Genomic DNA, 21451 nt, shown 5'->3' with positions numbered 1-21451 from the left:
GTGGAAGCTTGAAGGCCAATTGGGAAAGTTTTGTAAAATGTAAAGATATAAAGGAAAGATTGTATTATAACAAGTGGTGTAGAAGTTTTACATGACATGTAAAGTGTTTTGATTATGTAAAAATAGGTTTTAAAGGACCTAGAACCTTACATCAGCAGAGTATTAAGAAAGTATCATGAAAAGAGAACAAACGAACAACATGAAACAGACCTTAGAAAAAAAGAGGTCACAGACAACATTGCTGGAAAAGATAGCAAACGACTAGCAAAGGAACAACAACCAACCAGCTAAGGAGTATTAATTAGATGCACAACCTGGTCCACCAGAGAATGCATAGTCTTAGCAGTAGCATACACCTCGTTCTTCTTAGTGGTTTCCTCCATCTTCTTTGAATTGGCACGAGTACGCTTGCTAGGACCTTGAGAGTCTACCCTCAGGGGAGAAACCTGACCTTTATCTACCTCATTCTTTTTTAGGAAGCTGGTCATGTTATCCCCCAATTGTCAGAGTTGTTTATCCATGTTACCCAGCCTAGTTTCAAATTTAGACACCTTCCCCTGGATACTGCTAATGTCCTTGTCCATCACCTTCTACTTGGCTTCCAACACAAGGATCTTATGCATCAAATTTTTCACTTCTTCCACATTACCTATGACCTCCGAGAGCTTGTCAATATGCTGACCTAATGTTCTTTCCCCTTTGGCTGTCTTGTTAAGATGCTCCATTTCTTTGTTCAACAACACCATTTTATGTTTAAGAATGTCAATGTCCTTCTTTATAGAACCAAGGTTACCAAATAAGCCTTTAGAGGGCCCAATTCCACCACCAACACAATCACCTCTATCAGATTTGGACCCTTGTTCACCATCATCAGTAAAGTTGGAAGCCTCAATCCTTGTTTCCACATTTTTGTTTTCTTGTCACTGTAAAGACTTTCTTTTTCTTTCCAAATGTTTAGCAAGGGGCTCATCATCCAACAGAGGAGAAGCCCTCTCATCAATACGACCTTTGCCCTTCCCTTTGCTACATCCCCTATTTTTTGCATGTTCTCTAACAATTTCATCAACAAAATCACTTTCCCTCTCCTGATCAAAATCATCCTTCTCAAAACTCTAATTTTTCTTTTTAGTGCTACCACCCAAACCTCTTTTAGGACTAACCAGACCCCCTTCTGCCTCATCTTGTGTCTCAGAGTCGTAGCCCTTTTCTTGAATACTTCCTTTAGTATCTTGATCATCCCCTTTAAAATTTCTAGGTTTCTAGATTTTTTTAGATTTCAGCACATTCATAATCAAAACCATTAATCCTTCATGACAAACATGTTCACCAGTCGGGTCACACTGAATAACTAGGGTAGAATTGGAGAGAGATTGCAACAGGTATGAAGGAAAATTTACCCTAATGCCATGAAAAAAATGATTTGCCAACACAAAATGGTAACCATACAGTTTTGTATATCTTCCATCCAAAGTCAGATATTCCATAATAACGTAGAACACAAACAGCCACAAACGAGACATAGAAGTCAGGTTAAAATAAGAAGTACCTATTTAACTAGTCGATTTCTTTCCTGTTCAATCTCGGAAAAGTCATCAATTGCCTTATCCAAGATCTTCCTTTCCCTATAGAAATTCATCCCATCCAACTCCAAACCTATAGCCTCCACAATGATTTCTTCTATAACCTCCAACCTTTGGTTCCCGACCATAACAAAACCATCCTTCCAAGATTTCACATACTCGTGCATAATAGCTGGGTTGTTACCTTTGAGTCTCTCCATGTAACCAGTTAAATTGTCATGCCTAAGAATATGTAAAGTGTTATTCAAACTAAATGATGCAAATTTTGATGTATGATCATAGGTATGTGAAGAGTAGAAAAAGTAAGATCAAATATTGAAGATATTAGCAGTAAGAGGTTTTTGTATCTATCTCTTTTTGTATAAAGGAAATGTATTGTATAATTATATGTTTGGAAAATGAGCTCATCTCACATACATTGTAATTGTAATACCAACTCCTAACAAGCTTGAGGCTTTTAAGAGGGCCTAGTTCTCTAACAAGGATATAGACACTATATGTACTCAACAGACTCCTAATAGGGTAGACATCCTTAACATGATACTTTTGATTAATGGATCATTTTGTGGGTACCATCCCTATCATGGATTTATGTTGGGTAGGATTTCCCTAGTTAATGAAATATGGTGTTATGAGTTCTCTTTGTGTATGGTTATTATTACTATTCAAAATTTTTAGTTTACTTTCATATGTATCTTATAAAGTAATAAACAATATTTAGTTATGTGAAAAACTTTGTAGAATACTGATTCAACCCCCCTCTTAGTATTACATATTTCTCATAGTTGTTTCATTTGTATAAGAAGTCCTTCACAATAATATTGTACTTCTCAATTTCTATATATTACAACTTTGTAGTCTAAATTTCATATGTCACCTTGGTAAGTTTGGATTTTAGATTTGCACTCTCCGGTCTCAAATTTGATTGACCTTTCCTCTCATCTTCCATCCAACTCATCTTAAGATTGGAAATTTAAAGTACATGCCTTAAAATATTATATTATTTATTAAGCTTATAAATTTTATCACTATCCTTGATCTGATTATCTGACTCATTCTTCTTGGAATTATTAGATTCAATCTACTCTTTTAACTTTCGAATGATAGCTTTTGCACCTTTACATTTGTTCTTCAGATTGTCCCTTTCTTCTATGATTGTATCAAGTTCCTCAAGAGATTCTTCCAAATTCTTATGTAACTGATACATATCCATAGTGATCTTACTCAATATTTTAGTTCTTCTCTGAGTAACAATGCTCCTATACCAATTGTTAGAAATATGAAATACTAAGAGGGGGGAGGGGTGAGTGTAGGACTAGAAAATGGGTTAATACCTAGAATACTACGAGCAATCACAAAACCCAATCAACATATGATAAAAACCACTCTAATATACCATGAAAACCAATGAAAATAAAGAGATTAATACAACCAAAAACCCTCTTTTCAATTGTAGTTTCCATGTCCTTCTTTCTTCTCCATTGTTGATGTAGCTCCAATTTCCTATAGTGCACACACAATTTAAAGAAAATTATACAATGATATGATGAATGCTATTAACAATACTAAAAGTGTGGTTTTAAAATAATTTGAGAGAATATGGATGTTAAGGATAATGGGGTTGATGACTAAAAATGAGTTCAAGATGTCTCAAATTATAGCCAAAATGCAAGAGGTGAGACATGAATGAGGAGATGGACATTTGTTAGTTCAAGTGTACAACTTGGCAGGATATTCATAGAATACATATGCCAAATATGACACAATATACCACATATAGGATTCTATGATACATACAAATCAATATGGCTAAAAGTGGAAGAGAATCTATGACATGCATATGCCACATTAAATCCACTTGTACACAAGAATCTATGACAAATGTGGCTTATTATAGTCATATGCAAGGAATAATATATGTCAAATATGACACATATTAGCCAAGTGTACAAAGAGGATCTATGATGCATTATGTCTATGTGTCAAGACTAGGTGGAATATTTGAATTAAAATTTCATAATTCCACACAAATAGAAATAAGTAAAATAGAAATTAGAAATGAGAAAATAAAACTTAGGAAATTGATAATTCTCATAGTTTGCAAAGATGAACCAATTAATTAATAAATATGAATTAACTGAGAACATTGGTTAATAAGAATAATTAGTAAAGAGGGATGAAAAGTGATTGAAATAATATACTAATAGATTATGGATTATCTAATCCTATAGGATAAATTAGTAAATGATTCACCAATTTGATGAAATAAATGTGGTATTAACCTCTTGATGAAATATGATAATTATGCAAATCAAGTAGAATGATGGTGGGATGATCAAAGATATGATGAAATTGATCAATTGATTAGGATTTATAACATGTCAAGGACACATGACATGGATTGAGGGTATGTGACATTTAATAGATATTGTAAATACCACATTATTGAAGCTAATTGATAATACTAGTTATAATAACATAAACAAACATCATCAATTTCATTAAATAAATTGGATAATGCCATGATTTGACACTAGGGGACTTGAAAATGTTGATAATAGAATGATGAAAATGACAGTTTGACCGAGAGCCATGGGAGATGGCAATGCTAAGGTTAGATTTGATAGGTTTGATAGATTTGCAAGACACTGAAGGACATGATAATGACTAGGGTTGAATAAATGATGATTGATTTGAGATATTTGACATGTCTCAGATTGGTTAGGATTGATTTGGGATAATTTTTTCTTGATTAGAAAGGATTTTTGATGATATTCAAACGATTTAGGGTTGATTAGATGAGGTTTTGATGATGTTGAAATAATTTAGAGTCAATTCCAAAAAAATAGATAAAATAGAAACCAATACTGAAATGATTTGTAGTTGATTTGAAATGAGGTCGAGTGATGAAGAATATTATCACAATATGCTCAAATGATAATCAAGCTGGCGAAAAGATCAAAATTAGTAAATTGAGAAAATGGGATGTGTTAGTATGAAAATATAAATAAATACTAGATGTGAACCATTTTTTACCATCTACATTTTTCCCCTCTTTGATACGATGTGATTTAGACCATTGTGTCAAAGAATAATTGATGAAGAAGCCATAAAAATATTCCCTAGTAAGTGTAGAATATATGGGTTCCCCCTCGAGAAATTGACCAAAATATATATAACAGGTCAATTTATCAACAATGATGAAATAAATCCTTATAAGTTGACAAATCAAGAATCAAATTATCATTTTGGGATTTTTTGGACTTTTGGCATATATAGGAATGAAATATGAAGATTTGTTTGGTATATCAAAGAACTAGACCATGGTGGTGGTGGACAAGATGAACGTTAGAAGATAGAGGAGATGAGATGAGAACTAGTTAGTATGAGGTAAGGATTTTTTTCTTTCATAAAGTATACTATATGTCAACAGAGCTTTATTTTTATATGGAAAATGGAATGCATGCATCATGGCACAAAGGGCTAGAGTGCAAATGCAAGCCTTTTGTGTAAAAAAGCATGATGTAGACAAAGAATTATGTTATCCCTCCTAAGACATATATACATGCCCTAGACTCTTAAAGGTACATTCAAATAGACAAAAAAGAAAAATATGTCCATGGACCATCCCAACCACTTGCATAGATCAATTTATATCATCCAGTGGTATTGGAACATGATCGAAGAAAAATAAAGAAAAAATAAAACACTCACTAAACAACATGAGCCAACAACTATTCTCATCCATTATTACTTATTTTTAGTGTCTTTGGTCTTCAGAGAGTGTTTGTCAAATCGATTAAATGTGGTAGGTTTGATTGTTGGTTTGGTTGATAGGATCATAGTGACAAGTTTAATTAATTGTTGGTTCACATTGCTTCAATGCTAGGTCAAGGTGATTGTCATTGATGGAGAGTGCTTTGAATTTTAGTCTATGAATGTGCAAGTGTTTAAGAAAAAAGGGGAGATTATCCACTATGATTGTTTACAAGGTTTATTGCAAAATTTTGATGGTTTTTGTGTTTTTTAGGGTTTTTTAGGATATTGATATTTTTGTGTTGCTCATTTCTTCAGGATATTTTATGATTTTTAGGGATTTTTCCAAGTTTTTTATGATTTTTATCAATTTTCCAAGATGCTTTATGATTTTCATAGATTTTTTTCAAGACATTATATTATTTTTATGAGTTTTTTAAGGACATTTTATGATTTTTTATGGATTTTTTCAATTCATTTTATGTTTTTTTATGGATTATTTTAGGACTTTATATGATTTTTATGGATTTTCTCAAGACATTGTATGATTTTTGTAGTTTTTTTTAGGACATTATATGATTTTTATGGGCTTATTCAGTTCATTATATGATTTTTATGGGTTTGTTCATGTCATTATATGATTTTGAATGATTTTTTAAGGATAATATTTGAATTTTTAGGGTTGTTTTAGAATCATAAAGGATTCACCAATGGTATCTCCAATCCAATATGTGATAAGTCTAATGGATAAAGTGTTCTTAGAGACATGCCCTTGGTTCAATTTCAAACTCATGCATTATGTAAGTAAATGCCTCTAGACAAGATGCAAACTATGTACAAAGGCCAAAGACAACGTATGTACAGACTTGGTGACATTCAGGTAAGATAACAATAGATTGTAACCAATTTGTAGGACATTATCAAGGACTAAGGATGTCTTTTGGTATGAAGGATGTGATCAGGGAATGACAAGGGGGGAAAAAAACTAGATGGAATCTCGATAGATTGAGGAGAAACAATTGATTACACATGGTGTCTATTTTCTAGGTTTTCACCATGGTAGTTGCCCAAAGCACCTATTTACCAAGTTTTCACTTTTTGACATAATTTTTCTCTTAACTCATTTTTTTCAATGTAAGATGCCTATTTGAAAGGTTCTCATCAAGGCATCCATTTTTTCATGACTTTTATTTAAATTCTTTTTTCATGATATTTTGCTATTTTTTGATATATTTTTAGGACTTTTAGATAGAAATCATGGATGTTAAAGACAAATGCAATAAATGAATATGTTGTCAATACTGTTAAGTGATAATCTCTAGACCCATAAGTGACTATAACTACATAGGATTCTATCTAATTTTGTGGGTAAACTCAAACCACCTGAATAACCTCGAGATATACTATCATGTATTATATCCAAGACAATGTCTACCTCTTGTAAATCAAGGCATATGAGGATAATTGGCTCAATGGATCCTTTGGATAGAATGTCACTAATGATGAAATTCTCAAGGGCTTTCTAGATAGAGGTTTTATTTTGGGTGTTGGACAAGTCAGGTAGTAGGATTTGAGCATAAATAGTTGGATACAAGGAAGAACTAGGAAAATTAAAACCAATAGCTTCCCACATGAAGGATAATAGAGAGAGCTCATGTGTAGAGAGAAAAATACTCTTTCGCATGTTGCAAACTAGAACACTTATATACACTCCATCATCTTGTTCATATTATATCCTTGGGAGCTGCTTAGCATTTTATCTTTTACAATCTAATGATGTCTTTTGATTTTCACCAAGAGAGCTATTCTTGTCATTTTTTTCCATTTTATTCTTTATTTTTAGTTTTGTGACTGGGAGATAGAGTTGACTACCTAAAGTATTCCAATGTGTTCAATTTAGGATAAATTTCTTCTTTATGTTCATCAATCGTAATGCCTTCATAGAGTTCAAAGATTTTAATAAGAGCATCATCATTGTTGAATCGATCAAATATCGATGGTCCACATTGGTCCCAATCCAATAGTTTAGGATAACTTGAGGGGATGTCATAATCAACATTGAATGGTCTCTAGTCAAAAGTATATATATGGGTATCATATTTAGTGGTATTATTGTGCTCATTTTTAGAAGTTGAAGGACTTAGATCCTAGAATATTTCAATCCAAGGTGTGGAACTACTTTGAGTGATAGGTGGAGTTATAGTAACATGTTTATTCTCTATAGGTAGGATATTATGGTTGACAAAGATATAGTCAAGTGCATACAGAATATCAATGTCATTAGTTTCAGAGTTAGGAATCTTCATATGACTTTTCATCATTCAAAACATTTGTAGTCTCACACGAGGGTACCCTAGCACTAGGAGGACTTATTCACAATGGCCTAAATTTGAACCCCAAACTAGGAGGTCATCCTTTTGTAGTGATAGATTCAATTATTTCTTAATTATGAGATCCAAGAACACTACATCATTCATAGCCTTATTTTTGCATGATAGTAAACCCTAGCCCATACTTGTTAGGAGATATCAAAGTGGGTTCTTGTTTTGATTTTTCTTTCTCAATACATACATATGTATTCTCATAGACATGTTACTCATGTAGGCCACCACTGCTAATAGAATTGATAGAAGTTTCCTTTTGTGTATGGATCTTGGGGTGTTGTACTTGCATTAGTTTTGGTTTACCATATGACTTATGAGAAAGAGGTAACTCCCTAATGTGAAGTACTTGAGACATAAAGTATTCTTTGCACTCGTTGTTTTCAAACATCATCTTTTCCTTGGTCTAAATGAGGAGTATATTAGGGTCCACACATTTAGAGGAATATGTGGGTTGTGCTTCATTGTTTGTTGGTACTTGGTATGCAATAACATCTCTAAGATTAGCATAAAATTGGAAAGGATCCAGATCACCAAGGATGGTAACCTCCACATTATTGTAGGTGAACTTTAGACACTAATGATATATAAAAGGCAAGTGTTGCTTTCATAGCATGAATCCAAGGATGTCCTAGTATCATTTTGTAGTTCATTTTGATATCAAGGACTTGGAACAATGTTTTTTCAATGGCTAGACCAACCCTATGAGGTAATATGATAACACCCTTGGATAAATGTTCCCCATAATCATAGGCTTTTATTTTGATTCTATGGGGGGATCCACATCTTTTTTAGAGTAACCAAGACCCTTGACAACTTTTACGGTATAGATGTCTAGTCCTTCTCTACCATCTATCAAGTCACGTCTGACCTTAGCATTATGGATTAAGACCTCAGGATGAAGCAGAACACTATGGTTAGGCATACCTCAAGGAATATCTTGAGGTGAATAATTGATATGTTGTAATGCAGAAAAATTCCCAACCATGGCCTAGAACTAGAAAATAATGATGTCATTATGTACTATTGACAATTTTAGGGCTTGATCAAGGATATTAAATGTTGGGGGGATGCACAAAAAAAATATAGGATGGATATTTGTGTGTAGGTTTTTCCAATCTAGTCAACAAGGTTGTAATAAGAAGAAGTTGGAGTAGTAGGTACACCATGGGTTACAAGTCTACTAGGGGCTACAGGTAAGGTAATCTTGGTCTAATGCATGGTGACAAAATAATGAGGATCTTTGACCTTTAAGGTGAATGTGGACACATGTGAGTCCGAATCATTAAAGTAGTTGATGGTTTATTTATGCCAAGTGTGAGTGTAATTAGCTTGTGAGTTTGAATTTGAACTGGAGGCTTTTCCTTTATCAAGTTTCCCCAAAGGATCTTTTAAAATAATATCATCATAATTGGAGGATAATGGTGAAGGGTCTTCAATAATAATTCCTTCATTGATAAGACCTTGGATTTCATGTTTAAGCTTGAAACATGAAGCGGTCTTATGTCCTTTGTTACAATGGTAGTCACAGAAGTTGTCATCATCCCACCAAGATAGTTTGATTGTTGGTTAATCCTTGAATGGGGATAACTTTAAGAAGTTATTGCTAAGTAATTGTTGAAGTTTAATCTCAAGTGATATCCCCAAGGATGCATATTTTGTGTCTTTATTCTTGGGATATTTTTAAGGTCTTCTCTTCAATGAGGTATCATTTGTCTATTGTTGAGGTGGCACTTGATTACAAGTTTGTGAATTTATAGGATTTTCATCTTTAAGGGTCATTTGAGGTTGTGCTGCACTAATTATTTGGGCATCAAAACTACCATCATTTGTGACATTCTTATTCTTGGAGAAGAACCTTTCCTTATCATTAGATGAGTTTGTATTGGTGTTGTCTTTGTTTGTTTTTAGGATACCTTTATGAATGAGTGCATCTTCAATGCTAGCCCACTTTTTCATAAATTTGGCAATAGTGCTAAAACTTTTGATCTTGAGTTCATACATTAGATTAGGAACTAGATTCTAACTTGTTGTTCTTTTGTAATGTCTAATAAACATTGACTAAAAATGTTTCTCCAATGTAATAGTAATGTTATGAATGGTTCTCGTATCTTTCTCTTTTTTGAGCACAAATCAGATAGTGCCACCTTATTTTTTATGTTAAAATAAAAGTGGGATATGAAATTTTGTGCCAATTCTAACCAAGATTTTATATTATGTGGTAATTTAGAGTACCATTAAAGTGCTATCCCACTGAGAGAATGATGTAATAACCTCATAAGGTATATTGGTTTATCACTGAGCTTAGTACAAGAGGCACAAAACTCTCTAATATGATTAAGTGGGTTTCCTTTTCCTCAATATTTATCAAATCTTGGTGCCTCAAAATGTCTTGGAAATGGAGGCATATATAGACTCTTATCAAAGCGATAAGGTTGTTCCTTTCTGTGTATAAAACTTGTTTCTTTTTTGTTCCTAATGCCTTGACTTGTTTAGCCAATTATTTAAATTGGTATAGAAAATCCTCATTAGGGTGTTGAGCACTAGTTATTTCCTTGAGTCTTTTATGTTGTTGATTAGATCTCTTGCAATGATGAGAACTATGTCTACTCAAATCTAACATATCTCTATCTGAAGACTTGAGTGATCTACCACTAGGAGGTGGAGTTATGTTGGAGCCTCAAAGGTGGAAAGGTCCTTGTTGTAGTTGTTGTGGTATTCATTGTGATTCTTGTACCATTAGTTGTGGTTATTGTGACATTGGTTGTTATTATTATTGAGGTACCTTTTTTTGTTGAATGTATGGCCATCTATGAGACTATTGTTGTAGAGGCATTTCTTGAGCTTATTGTAGCACATGTTAGTGTTGCAACAATTGTTGTTAAAAGGAAATGTATTGTTCTAATCGTTGTTGATATTCCAACTATCATTTCAATTTCTCTTGTTCTTTTACAAAATTGCTTGTTGTCATTGGAATTTTTGTTAATACACTACACGTAAGTCAAATGGGTTTAGATTAGGTTGTGTGTAAGGAATGTTGGGCCCTTGCACCACTTGATGTTGTTATTATTTCTTTGGATATTGGTAAGTTGCATGCATGTTAAGTGGATTTTCATTGGGTTGTGTATTAGGAATGTTGCATCCTTGTACCACTTGATAATTTTATTTTTGCCTTGGATGTTGACCATGTCCCTTAGATGTGAGCATTTTATTATGATCCTTGATTTGATACATTTGAGGGTTTGATGCTTCACCTTGGGATGTCATGTTTATTTGGAAATGGGGCATATACATTTGTGGGATTGGTGAAATGTCAATAAGACACTTCCTTTGTGGTTCTATAGGTGCTTTTGCAATAAGTGTTGATGCTTCACATGGTGCACTCATAGAAGGCTCTATAGTAATTGATGTTGTGGTAGTTGGTAGGGTTAAGAGTAATGGTGCACTTTGTCAATTTTCTTCCAAAGGAGGTATAATTTGAATCCCTATGGTGAAAGTACCCCTAGGCATTTCTTGTTGTTGCATCATTTGATTAAGGTCAATCCTTAATTTCCTTTTAGGGTAATTTGAAAGAGTCTTGTTTCTATTAATTTATGGAGGTTTACCAAATAGGGGATTGATTTTGATGTGTTCAAAGGTACCTTGGAAAATCATAATGGTTGATTCTTTGTGAGGTCTCCTAGGTGTTACCTTTGTAGTTGTAAGTTCCAAAGGTTGTTTCCCCTTATCCAAGTCTAAGTTAATCATAGGTTGTATGTTTTCAAATGTAGGATTGTCTTGATTTTTAGACTTAGGTCCTTCCAAGTTAGAGTTAAACTTTACTATTTCTTGGGCCACCAATATTTTGAATTTATTTAGAAATGTTTTGTCTTGGCATGCTATAGCCATTTGTACATCAGGGATACCATAGTATATGTCAGAATCATCACTTTAGTGCAAGGTAACTTGTTGTATGTTTGAAGGATTATGGGTACTTGTGTTTGGTCTACTAAATTCAAATGAATGGGGATATTTATCCTTGGGTTTTCATACGTACACTTCAATATCGAGATAAGTTGGTACTCTAATTAACCATTCCATGTGTAGGGGATGTTTTAAGAGAATTTTATGTCAGATGTATTATTAGGGGTTTGTCATCTCATGTCTTGGGAGTCACTATTTGGAGGATATATGCTTAGTGGGTCCATAAGTAATGGTTGTGAAACTTCAGTTTGATCCATGTCAAAAGTTTGTTGAGTTTACATGGTCTTCTTATGTCTAGGACAAACCTTTGGTTTGTGTTTGTACTTAAGAAAATAAAGGTTAATATAATTCTTCTCATATTTGAGCTAATTGTGTCATTGTGAGAGTTAGCATGATACCTAAGTATGCACATGAAATGGGGAATTTTGAAATGGACTCTCTACCTCCCAAGTGAGCACCTAAACTATGAACTACACCCAAAAATTACCAAGTGCACTCTTGAGGTGTGCACTTCAAATCCAAAAGGGTGAACTTGGTAAATGAGGTGTTTGGGTGATAAAAATGTAGAGTATGTATGCTCTAAGTGTTTTTAAGTATTTTTGAGGGTTTAGGCATGCAATGGAAGTTGTGGAAATGTAGTTTTGGATTCTAGAATCTAAAATGGATTCCTTAATTACCAAGTGTAGTCTCAAACTACCAAGTATGCCTCTAAGGTATGTACTTGGTAAAAATAGGGGTGCAGTTGGTAAAATGGTTTGAAACTTGATAGTTTGAAAAGGGGTTATGCAAGACATGACTTTTTTTGAAATTTTATGGGTTTAGTTGTGTTATGCAAGCTATAGAAGTGAAAAATGACCTAAGGCTATGATGAGGAAGGTATAAATGACCTAAGGGGATGATGCACAAGTACAAATGCAGGTGACATTTTAGACTTTTGAATAATGGATATGAAGATGATTCTAAGGTATAAAAAATGTAGAATTTATTGGACCTTAGACTTGGAAATTATTTTGAAGGTTGATGTATGCAACTTAACATTGGATTTATGAAAAAGGGGGGAGTATACTAAGTTTGATAATGGCATTTACAACATACAAGATAAGGATGTGGGGCTATGTAAAATGTTGGGTTTGACAAATGATTTGGACAAGTTGATTGTTGGAGATGTTTGTTAGATTTTGATACTTGAAGGAAATGCTAGGGTTTTGGACTATGCAAGGTGAAATGATTATACAATTAGGGTTAAGAAAAATAACATCTTGGGAGAAAAAATATGTGCTAATGGTTATGAAAAGTGTATGTTGTTAGAATATATAGTCCACCAATATAACTGAGAGGGAGGGGGTGAATTAGTTATCCAACTATTATCACAATTATCAACCTTAAAAAAACTTAACCATATGAACAATATAATTAGAAACCACAATAAGATACTCATACATAAAGACACCAAATATGTTAATTAGGGAAACCCTTGATCAGAGGGAAAACCCTAGTGGGGATGGTACACATAGGATGATCTACTAATATAAATGTTCCTTGTTAGAGGATGGACCCTGTTAGGAGTCTATGAATACATTTTGTACATATTAGTCCCTGTTAGGAGACTTTGAATCCCTGTTAGGAGATTCCATTCCTATTAAAAGTTGTTCCTGTTGGAAATATTAGAGGAGTAACTAAGAGGGGAGGGGTGAATTAGTTACCAAAAAAATAAATCCCAAATCCATTAGATGTCAATACAAATCAAAACCAAACTCTGCTAAAACTAAAATTATTGTTGGATTTACAAGTGAGAAGAGTGTAAACTTCTTGGGGGGGGGGGGGGGGGGGTGGGTGAATCAAGAGTTTAAACTTGGACCCATAAAACTTTCACCATTCATGTATCATATGCATTAATAAACTAAAACAACATGTAAAATATATGCATCAATCATGTAAACATGTAATCAAACATACACATAAAACCAAATATGATTACCAAGAAACCCTCCAAGTGAGAAGGTAAAACTAGGGTGGGGATGACATCCACAAATATTCACTACTATAGTAATAAAGTGTATCCAATTATCTGCCCTATGAAAGGCTTACAAAGACTGTTAAGTCCCACCTTGTTAGAGGATTTCAACATCTCGTTAGAAGTGTGTCTGGTTAGAGGAATTCCACTTACAACTAAGTAAGCATGCTGTTAAAGGATTTCATATAGCTTGTTAGGACTACTTTATTAAGAGATTTAATTGAAATCACCTATCAAAATGTCTTAGCATAGATCCTATAGTTGGCACTTGCTTGCCTAATAACAAATCACCTCTATCTAGTCTCTCATTGATCCTTCATGATCTGATGTATTAATGCTATATCCTCCTCCATCCTCTATTCTTCACTTAATTGATTCTGCAATTCACTCTTACTGCTAAGTTACCTTGAATGCTTTGCAAACTATCTTGTTTGCTCTTCCAATTCAATCATTCACCCTTTGTGCATTTTTCTCATCATCGTTAAAAATTTAGGGCTTCATCCTCCTTAAGAAGACTCTAGTGGCTTAAGGTTAGATATGAATCTATAGCTAAGATTCATCCATTTTGCCACTTAGACTTTTCTATTTTCTGATTGGCTACATGCAATTGCATAGGGAATCCACATATAGATTTGTCCTTATCTCCAAAAGATCAAAATCTATCCTTAAGTCAGCTCAAAAATGGTTTAGATAGTTGTCTGTTCCATTACAAAAAAATATGTCCAAACTATCTCACTCGGCATATGAAGTCTCTGATGCTTGGCATACATTGTATTTCTACTTTTGACTCGATACCTAAACTTCTCAACATACACTATTTACTTAGCACTTGAATTCACTTGGCATGGTCTATCTGCTCAAAACTTGAGTTCACTCAGCACATGAGTGACTCAACACTCATTGCAACTTGGCATGGTCTAATATTTGCATGTTGTGCTCGACATGTATTACTAGTTCAACATGAAGTAAGTAAATGGTTTAAGTGTGTTGACTCTTGTCAAAACCAATCTGAGATCAATAATCTCCCCCTTTGACATGAGTGTCAAAAACACTTAAATATATAATTTTCTACTTAACTTCTCAAGAATAACATATCCATGGCTCGACTTATATATACAAAACTTCAAAAATTTCAAAATTTTGCAATAACCTATATACCTCAAAACTCATAACTCCCCCTGAGTTAATGTGTCTATTTTGGATCCATAATCTATGACTTCAATGCACCATATCTGATACTCTTTCATCTAATCTGATAATCTTTCATATCATCTAATACTCTTTTCATCTGACATCTTCTATCATGACTTATTACTAGGCTTCCCCTTTGTTATTTCTTCCTTTCTTTTATTCTCTGTTTGATTCTCTACTACCCCTTTCTTTATTCTCTTCTTATTGCTTTATCCCTCCAAATGTCTCTTGTTATTTATTCTCCCCCTTTTCTTTATCTCCCCCTTTTTGACACTTCTGTCAAATGGGTTATTCGCTTATAGTGTGTTTGTTCAAAAATGATTTATGGACCTCCATTATGATTTTAAGAGCTGCATCCCAATTGTCACATGCAACATCCAATGACTTTATTTGGATAGAAAACTTGGAAGCATGTTGTACGAAGCCATCTAGAGTAGAAAGATTGGGGAATTTCTTTAGTAGAGTTTATGCAAAACCTAGTTCATTGTGTAGTATTTCCATGTGTGGGGTGAGGGATGCTTGAATAGATGTCAATTTGGCTCTTATATTAGCCTCTTCTAATATTAACACAACTAATTGACTTTGTGTTTGAAGCAATGTATGAAAATGCTTCTCACTCTAAGCAAGGTTTGAGGTAGCCTTGTACCTAATATGTTTAGATTTCTCTCCAAGCTTAGAATATGATGTCTGGTCTCTTGGGTGCAGAGTGTAGAGTCACACAATTTGGTGTACAATGAGAATATATTCTCAAGTACCTTCTTCGCATCCTAAACCTTTGTTGCCAATGCAACTTGAGTAAGTTCTATATCATTAGATATCTTTTCATTTACCTTGCTCTAAAATTTCTTTTTAGACCAATCTAAAAGTTTAACATTAGTCTTAATGTCTTCATTGTTGACCTTTCCACTATGTCTGATAGTTGCTCTAGTAGTGGCTTGGTCTCTTCAAGAGTTGGTAGGCTAAATGCATCTAGAAAGATGTCTTTAATGTCTTGCAACACTTGCCTCTACCTGTGTTCTCTCCTAAGCATTTCTTGATGCTTTTTCTTCTCTAGAGCTTGTTGCAAAATGCTTATTTGATCCAGTGCCATTATATCATAATCAAATTTATGAATAATAATCTCTTCATCAAGAGTGATATCTCCATAGTGAATTACCTTTTCAAATTTTGAGAGCTTGAGCCTGGCACTAAGATTTATAATGATATAGCTTCTGTGCTTGGCTTCTGAAGAAATTTTGTAGGAGAAGTGCTAGATGTAGGTAGAGTTACCAATGCTTGGATGGCTTCTTGCTCCTTTACCTTAAGTGTTTGCTCACCTTCTTCAAATTTTCTCTTATCTATCACAACAAAATGAATAGCACTTGTTCCTTATGCTTTAAGTACAAACGAATTTGTTTGTCGTATTTCTTGTTGTTCAGTGGTACTATCTTTTTCTTCTTCAGTCTACTTCTACTCCACTGTGTCAACTCTAACAAACATATCAACCTTGGTAGACGTATCTATTGTTGTTTGGATTAAAGATTGTACTTGAATAACTAAAGGGATGGAAAAAGGTGGTTCTTGTGGATTCACCTTATCCCTTATGGCATTAATTACTGCCTTTTGGAGCTCATCTATATTAACCAAAATTGGATTATCACATAATTTAGCATGTAGTGTTGATTGGTCTAGTATCTTCTTTAGGTCTTTTGTAGTCAAGGGATTTATGTTTTGAGAAAAAAGATCAAAGACATCTTTTATAATAATGGTTTTAATTGTCTTGACTATGTCATGTTTGGGACTGATAGTCGACACTTGTGTGTCTTGCACACTCTATTCATCTTGTTGTTGTTTAGTTGTGACCTTGTCATCATTCTATTCTTGAGTTTCCTTCCTCACTGTATCACTTTCCTTGTCATCCTTTTCTTTGTCATCCTCTTTATCATAAAGTTTTGCTTTAGAGGGATTAGCTTCTCCTTATTTAATAGTGGTCAACCCATAGATAAGTTTCCATATTTGGGTAGATTTCTTGACCACATCTTCACTATTGTTTTGAAGTATGCTAAAGGCTTTATACTTAGGTGTAATCCTAACTCCATATTTCTTAGTAGCCTTAGCAATCTACCCTTTTGTTAGTTCTAGCATTACTTGGGCCAAAGTGGTTTCCCTTATTTTCTTTTGTAAATTTAAACAATAATGCCATTTTTGCTCAACTAAGTCATATAATTTCTTGGGTATTGTGTTGGAAAATTCTAATGGTGTAGTCTTAAATTTAGACATCATTACATATAGGGCTTCTTCCACTAGATTTTGTTCTTCTTTCTCAAGTTTCTCAAAATCAATATGCTTTAATCCAAACAAATCTACATTATTCTTGACATTTTCACACAAATTTTCAATATTAGAAAGTGGTTTATGACTTATCACTTTGAATTGGCTTATGTCATCTAATTCAGTCCTTTCTTTGTCTGAATCTGGCTATGAAACATATTTTCTTCTTTACTTCTTTTGTACTTGGCCTCCTTGCTCTATTTGTTTAGCTTTTTCCTTGGCCTTTTGTTTTGTTGCTCGTATGCTAGTTCTAGTGGTACGTGTACTCGGCTTGGCTTGGCTAGGTTTAGAAATTTTCTTTACCTTAGCCACTAGCTATGTTTTAGCCTTTCTTTTCTTTGGCTCAACATGTGTGGGTGCTTCCTCAACTTCTTCCTTAGAACCTTCTATTTCCTCCTCTTTATCCCCTCCCATGCCTTGAGTCAATGCAAGAGGTCCTTGTATTTTTTCTTGCTCTTCTTCTTCATCCTCTTCATCTTCTTCCTCTTCTTCCTCTCTTGCACCTTCACCAAATTTAGCCTTTAGCTTGTTTACTAGCTTATATTTCTTCTTAAGTGTGGAGGTAGTTTTCAATTTCATTTCAATCTTTGATTTCATCAATCATAATTCCCAAAGATTTTAACAGTCTTGTCAATTTCCTCTGCTAGGAGTGTAGTTATTTCTGCTAATGCTTCATCAACATTAATCTCATATCCAAGTGGCCTTAACCATCTGACCCTTGGCGTAGCAGCCTGTACAAAAGTGTAATCAACATCAACTAGAAAACATATATCATTATAATGTTACTTAACCAATGAAACATGTATCCTCATTCTTTACTTCATTCACTTCTTAAAATCTTCAAAATAACTTGTCATTAATGATTCAAAATTTTCTCCCATCTATGCAATAAATTCATTTATCTACACTGCTATTTACCTACTTGTTTTCTAGCTTACTATACCAAAGGAAGGAAATGTGTTTTGTACATAGAAGAATATATGGACAAGTATTGAACCAAATTGACATTGAACACTCTTTATCTTTCTAGTTTCTCGAAGGTTTTCCATCAATTGTTGAAGTTGAAGCTCAGCCAGATCATAAGTATGATCTTTCTTCACAATCTTGTAGCCAACATCCATTGCAATACAGGGTACACTATTTTATATGCTAAATTGATAGAATTTGCGAGAAATTACCCTAACAACAAAGTTTAACAATGGATTAGTGACAATATCTATTTTCATGTCTCTTTTTTTCTATTTTTCCCTTGTATTCTTCTCTATCACTTCTTTGGAATCACTCCTCAGAGTCTTGGGCCAATCTAGGGTTGGGTAGCCAGTAACCCTATGAATTATCCTTTTGGTTATCTTAATTCTAGTCCACCCTCCAACTATAAGGATCCATCATGTATTTGACTCAACACAATTTAATACATTGGGAAAATCTAGGGCACGCATCAAACCCTTATTCTCAATGATTTTATATTATTCCTTTAGAATACCAATTTCACATAATATATTGTATGCTTCTCTTATTTCTAATTCCCCAATGCTACCAAATTTTCAATTATAACATCTCCTTACATCTTGTACCATTATGACATTTGGTGGGATCACAGACAAGGTGCCAGAAGGATCTTGTTTGTATGCAAGTTCATGGATGACCTTGAATATAGGTTGTTTGACTTTGTTACTGACAAGCTAAACATTTAAAACCTCTTTCCCTTCTACTTTCTTTGAACTAGTTTCCATTTGTCAAACTAGGGTTTATGCAAACTTAAAACTGTGTAGCTTGGCTTGTGATAAATACCTTGTAAAATTTGGAGAACTGGTGTAAGATCACTACTAAATTCTTTGTAAATGTTGTGAACAAGTTTCTAAATCACCTTTCACTTTGCTCACTCTTTTCTTGAATTCAAAATGATGAATAATGAGTGAAAAATGATCATATACCTTTCAAAAACCCTTGCATTTAATGCTTAGTGCTTGTACAACTGTAAACTCAGCATCAACTTGATTTTAGAATCACTCGACATCGATTAATATTACCATCACCCAATAGCTACTACATACTCAACATCAACTAGATAGTTCTACAGTTTGACATCTACTAACATTCCACTCGACATGTACAAGAGACATTTCATGCTTGGCAACAACATGAAACTTTTAAAGATTTAACTTGAATTCATAACAACATCTTGCATCTTCGTTCATGCTAATGTAGTCTTTTAAGTACTAACACCCTTTTTTGAATTGATGTATGATATTACACTTGAATATTAGTCCCACATACCTCTTGATTGTCTTGTTTGATGAGGTGTGATCACTTGACCCATTGGGTGAGGTGATCCCTTTTGCATTTGATGTGCTGCAAGCATCTTTCTTTTTCCATGTCTTGTTCATCTCATCTCTAGTGTGTTCAACATCTACCTTGTCTTTGCCTTTATCAAATTCACAACTTGGTGCCTTTGACCTAGTTGAACAATGCTTACTAATGTGAGCAGTCTTCAAATAGCTAAAACATGTAGTTTAACTTAACCATCTTTTGTAATTACCACTGAAGTGTGTTCTTATAGAATTCTTAGGAACATTTCCATATTCTTGACAATAGTGACAACTATATCTTGTATTTTAATTCTAATTAGAAGAGTTTCCATAGCTTCTTAGCTTCACTGGCTTGTTTGATGATCACATGGATTCAAATCTACATTCAAAGGTTTTATGTCCATACTTCTGATAGTTGTAGCAATATCCTTCAAATTTTTGTTTATGCATGGTCTTGGTTCTACATTCATGTGCCTGATGACCTTTTTTGTTGCACTTATGATAATGAGATATGTTCTTAGGCTTGACATTCTAATTTGCATTGTTGCTTCTACACACATTAGTAGTATGTCCCTTCTTTCCAAAATTATGACAAGTAGGTTTTGAGTTCTTACCTTTGATGTTACTTTCTTCAGCAAATTTTGATGATTCTCCTTCTTCAATGCTTGTGTAGCCCAATCTTGATGTGTCTTTGTTGGATCTAGGGGATTTCAATAATTACTCAAAGTATTTGATGGCTTCATTTGGCTTGTTGAAACTTTCAACAATTTTTTTTTTCTCTTTTCAGGTCATTCAAAAATTGTTCATTTTGCAACTTCAATGTGATTATCTCAATGTCCTTGACATTCAATTCATAGTTGGCATTCATCATTTGACTTAGAGTATCCAATTGCATGTTGGAGATCTTTGTTATCTCTATTGACTTTTCTTCCAATTTGTTTGCCAGAATTATTTTGTCTTCTTCAATCATGGCTTTGTCTTCCATGACTCTCTTCATTTGTTTAGTCACTTTACATAGTAGTATAGCTTGTGATTCTTGCTCCAACTTGAGATTTCTAATTTCCATAGCTTGAATTCTATTATTTTCCATTAGATCTGCAATTGCTACATCAAATTCATGGGAGTTTCCATCTACAAATAGCTTGGTGGTGTCTATCTCTTTGTATAGTGTGTTATTCTCCACAATAGCAATCACCTTCCTTCTCTTCAAGGATTTCCTTAGTTCCTCTTTTTCCTTATTTAGTTGATGTAGTATGAGATGTATTTCAATCTCTTGGTTCTTAGTAGTCTTTCCTAGCTTGTAGACTTCCATTTCAAGATATTTTCTCTAAGTTACAAAGCTTCCCTTTCAGACAACAAGGCTTTGATACCAATTGTTGGATTTACAAGTGGGAAGAGAGTAAACTTCTAAGAGGAAGGGGATGGGGGTGAATAAGGAGTTTAAACTTGGAACCATAAAACTTTCACCATTCATGTACCATATGCATTAATAAACTGAAACAACATGTAAACCATATGCATCAATCATGTAAACATGTAATCAAACATACACATAACACTAGATATGATTACCCAGAAACCCTCCAAGTGAGAAGGTAAAAATGGGGTGGGGATGACACCCACAAATCTTCACTACTATAACAATAAAGTGTATCCAATTAAGGTTACAATGGTTTGACCATGAATCATGATCTGCCCTATGAAAGGCCTTCCTTGTTAAAGGCTTACAAAAACTGTTAAGTCCAACCTTCTTAGAGGATTTCAAAACCCTATTAGAAGTGTGCCTGGTTAGAGGACTTCAACTTACAATTAAGTAAGCACCCTATTAAAGGATTTTGTTTAGCCTATTAGGACTACTCTATTAAGAGATTTAATTGAAATCACTTGTCAAAATGTCTTAACATAGATCCTATAGTTGGCACTTGCTTGCTTGATAACAAATCACCT

This window comes from Cupressus sempervirens, chromosome 10 (genome assembly GCF_028749045.1).
Source record: "Cupressus sempervirens isolate cs-2001-9-10 chromosome 10, ASM2874904v1, whole genome shotgun sequence".
NCBI lineage: Eukaryota > Viridiplantae > Streptophyta > Pinopsida > Cupressales > Cupressaceae > Cupressus > Cupressus sempervirens.
This window is presented reverse-complemented; position numbering follows the sequence as displayed.